The sequence below is a fragment of the Daktulosphaira vitifoliae genome, unplaced genomic scaffold, assembly GCF_025091365.1.
Source record: "Daktulosphaira vitifoliae isolate Bord-2020 unplaced genomic scaffold, ASM2509136v1 Scaffold_3, whole genome shotgun sequence".
Classification (NCBI taxonomy): domain Eukaryota; kingdom Metazoa; phylum Arthropoda; class Insecta; order Hemiptera; family Phylloxeridae; genus Daktulosphaira; species Daktulosphaira vitifoliae.
Window position 1 is genome coordinate 1,470,090 of NW_026099574.1, and position 4,823 is coordinate 1,474,912.

Genomic DNA, 4,823 nt, shown 5'->3' on the forward strand with positions numbered 1-4,823 from the left:
AAAAAAAAGGTAGTAGTTTTAAACATTAGTGGAAAAAATTTTTTCCTCTTAAAATACACACAAATATTAATCAAATTAAAAAAAAAAAATGAAAAAAAAAATTTTTTTGGTTTACTTAAGTGTTCGTTGAACTTAACCATATTTTTGAGCTTTTTATGGACTTTACGCAATCAATTTTGGACTTACAATTTTTTTTTCTAATTATTATTATTCGGCATTAAAAAACGAACAATTTAGATGTACTAAGTAAGAAATTTGAACAAAAATTGAATAAATAATGACATTTTATGTTTTTTTGAGTATTTTTGGTCAATTTTCTTAAAACGCGTTGAGCGACCTGTAAAAATTTTTTTTTTAATCTCAAATTTTCATAAAATGTTTATTTTAATGTATATAATGCATTTATGAGGTATCTCATAAACATTTCGAAGATCGATTTTATATTATATATATATGTACATGTAAATGAAAATATTTTTTACAACAACTTTTAACGTACTTTTTCTATACTGTATTTTGTATTATCACTCAGAATATCTTATATTCTACTTGTATTGGACGTTTGCTTGTTGACAGTATAATAAATAATTGGACAATAAAATATGACGAAAAAATTTAAATACGGATCAATCAACGAGTTTAAAAAATTGTCCATTAAGATAGACATTATGTATCTATAATTACAAGACATAAAATTATAGAGACGATAGAAAAATTTAATTGCAGATTTTAAATCAGTGCGAAAAATTTGTTTATGAAAGTATATGATTGTCTCTGGTTATTATAAAAAATATCGTTTTATTGACTTATGTAATTATTATTTAAATATTTAAAAATAAATTTTAGTATTTTAATTCAAGAAAAAATGTAGTAAAATATTAATGTGTATTTGAGTCACTAAATATATGACGAAGAATGTAATATAAAAATGAATCTAACTGAAACGCAAAAACCCTTCTACTCATCCTTTCATAATCACTACTTTTGGCTAGCCTGCCCCTCCGCCGATCGATGGTCGTTGAGGTTTATGTGCTGTGTTGCCCTTGACATTGAATGAGATTCACCCACTCCTCTTTCACGGACTGCTTGCAAATGGCATTTTATAAGCTTATAATACAATACTACTACAGACAAATAATGTTGTTTGAACTGTTCGGTATGATACTAAAGAAAGGAGAAGGGGCTAAAAATCGATTTTTGCGAACCCGTAATGTTTATATGGTTGTTAAATTTATGTGTTTACTTTCAACAAATCAATGGTAAAGTTGAAAAATAATAGATTACGTGAAAAAAAACAAAGATATAAGAGTACTATTTTGAGTTTGAACAAACTAGTGCGTGAAAAAATGTAAATCATATTAAAATTGTAGTTTTAACGTGACACAATTGGAGGAGGGCTCAGCTCCATTTATCTGTTATAAAATAAATTTCAAGTATATCCCTTATATATCATAGGAGTATGAACTTTAATTTTTTAAATTACAACTTACTTATTAAACTAGCTTCTAAAATAGAAATTATGTAATTAAGGAAATTGCTGGTCAATAACTATTTTTGAATCGGTATTTCAAAAGTTATTAACAATTAAAAGTAATTACTAGAGGTGTGTAGTGGGTGCTACTATTTTTTATCACTAGTCATTTCCCGGTCGTACTCCTCCTTCTGCCTAGGTGCAAAATTATGAATATCTTCCAAAGTACTGATCCAAAAGTTTTTATCGATCAGTCATTTTCCTAATTAGAACATTTTCTATTTTATATACTAGTTTAATACGTAAGTTTCCATTTAAAAATATAAAGTTGATATCCATATAAGATATAAGAGATGGACTTAAAAATTATTTTTGAATAGATAAATGGATATACAAATGTATCTAACAAAAACTTTAAAAAAATTTCAAAAAACTTAATATTTTAAGAGATTTTGAGTGGCTAGCGTTAAAAGAATCACTCAGTATTATAAATAACATGCATTTTTTCTTATTTTGAGGGTAATAATTTTGACTAGGTACGGTATATGATCTCATGACATATTGTTAAGGAAATACGGACGAGAAGAAGCTAAGTACTTGTGTTTTCAAACACAAAGAAAAAACACAGAATAATAAAATTACTATCTTCTAAGTTTTGCATCAAAGTTAAAATGTTTTATTTATAATATAAATATCAATGCTCGTATTTTCATATTCTAAATATTATATAAATATTCATGTAAATATGCACAAAAAAAAATTTATGTCTTTAAAACACGTATTAAGAAATTTCAAATGTATGCATCACACGTATTAAAATAAGATATTGAAAAAGTTATGAAATATTATTAAAAATCTAAAATTATTCATTTAAATTGTATAAAATAAATAATACGTACATTTTTTTTTTTTAAATAATAAAAAATACGCATCTTTATTTTGATAACAGCGATAGTGCCATAACGTTACTTTAATTTTATTACTTGTGTATTTCTTAAATTCATGCTCAAGTAAAAAAGTAATAAGAACTTAATATANTAAATTCATGCTCAAGTAAAAAAGTAATAAGAACTTAATATAATAAATATTATTATAAAAGAAAAATTAATATATGATAAGATATTTAATTAATTATATTATTATTGTATACATTCTCTGACGCAAACTGATTTTCCTAATTTTATAAAAATAATGTGTGCTATTAACTCAAATAAATCAGCGATTTATTTAGTGCTAAATGTGCCCACAACCAAAATATGTGAAAACATTCAACAACTTAAAAAAAACAGTAGATATTTCTGGGATGCCAGATAAAAAGATACATGAGACTACAGAAAATTTTATTTATAAGCGTGGGGATCAATCGAACACATCAAAACAACTTATATTTAACAGCTGGGTACTTATAAGAAGGAAAATTAACATATTTTTCTTTGAAATTGATTTCGAAGGATTAGTTATATAAATCACTTAACTACATTGCTGAAATAAAATAAATAAGATTATACAGTCAAAAAGCAACTTGACACGGCTGTTATACATTCATTCTTTTTTGTGACATTTACTTCATACATGAGAGTGTTTATAAGTAGTATTCGAGAATAAATGTTTTTGTATTTACCATTTTATATTTTCAGTTTTAAACTTGATATTTGAAGGACAATATGTGTTACCAGCTGTGTTTCACAAAAAAAATTTTCGCGTCATCCGAACTATTTTCTATACTATTAATGTTTTTTACACTCACGTGTATAAATTTGTTGCTGATTTAAATAAACGTAAACCTTGAAACTGAAATTTTTAAATGTACTACAAGTACATAGTTTGCTTAATTTACTTTAATACGAGTATAAGTTAGGTATAATTCCTTATTTAAATACTGAAAAAACATTTGTTAAAGGGATATTGTTAACAGGTAATGTGTATGTTCCCATGTATTTTAATGTTTACAAAAATAATTTAATTTTTTACAATTTTTTGTAAACCAAAATATTTTTTATATTATTTATAACTTTATAATACCACAACCTTTTAAAAATTTATGGATCAATTCAATTATTTAATGATAAAGACTATTTGTATACTTCATTTATGCGACATACTTTTTTTTTAAATCGGATCATTTCCCTTTATACAGAGGTGGTTCAAAACTTAAAAATGCATATAAAAAATAGAATTTTTTCAACTTATTTTTTATTAAAATATATTTATTGATTATTCATACGTATCTTAGTAATAAAACAAATATTTTTTATATTAATTAGAAGGATTTTGTTATTATTTAGGCCATATGCGAAACTCTACTAATTGCAGATTTGAAATTGGCACAAAAATGGGTTTATAAAAGTATATATGCCCCTTTTTTATTTCTTATTTTAGCTATAATGCGAAGCTGTGAAAGCGATTAGTATTTGTTATTATGTGTGTTTTATTTTTGTCTTTCCACTAAAATTCTAGTTCTTACTGGGCCAATGAACGTCAAAAGAGCTCGATTTTATTCCACTTGTACCTGCCGTCACTGCAAATTAGAAATACCACTCAATTTTAGAAATTTAGAAAATTATTCCAAAATTTCACTCCAATAAAAGATAAAATTTTCTATATTTTAAAACTGTTATAACTTTTTTTTAAAAATCTAATCCTAATTAATTTTTACTAAAGTATATTAAAAACAATAAGGTTTCTGTTGGTATTACCTTTTGTAAAAATTAAACAAAAAATCTAAATACAGGAAGGATTTGAAAGTAACTATCTACGCTATGAATATGTTATAACTTTCATGGATTGTCTTGTTGCTTGAAGGGCTTGAGAATATATCTACGCTTCTAAAAAAAAAAAATCACTGAATTTTATGATTTTTTGAACTAAGGTCAGGATAATTGAACTTTCCTTAAGCATATTTGCATCGAAGCGTATAATGATGGCGATTTTTAGCAATGTCAGATTCCAATTTATAATGGTCTCCCCAATAACTGATCCGCACTGTGCCGTATCGTGACTGCACTCGTTTTTTTTTTTGTTTTTATTAAGAATCTGTAAATGTCTCAGCGAATTTGATTATAAAATTAAAACCCAGCACAGTGAGGTGGCGGCACAGTGGGATCATGGCATAGTTGGGTCCAGTATAGATGATATCTGACAGTGATTAAAATCACTATCATAAAAAACGCTTCGATGCAAATCTGTAGATAGTGTTTAATTAAAAAAAAAATTTTGTTAAAATAGCATATTTTTGAATATGGTACCCATTTGCGCATAGAAGATAGGTCGTCGGGACAAATTTTTTGTTAGCTTCGATGCGAAGCGGAGAAGGTATTAATTTTACTATGATGTGTTTTTTTTTTTTTTTTTT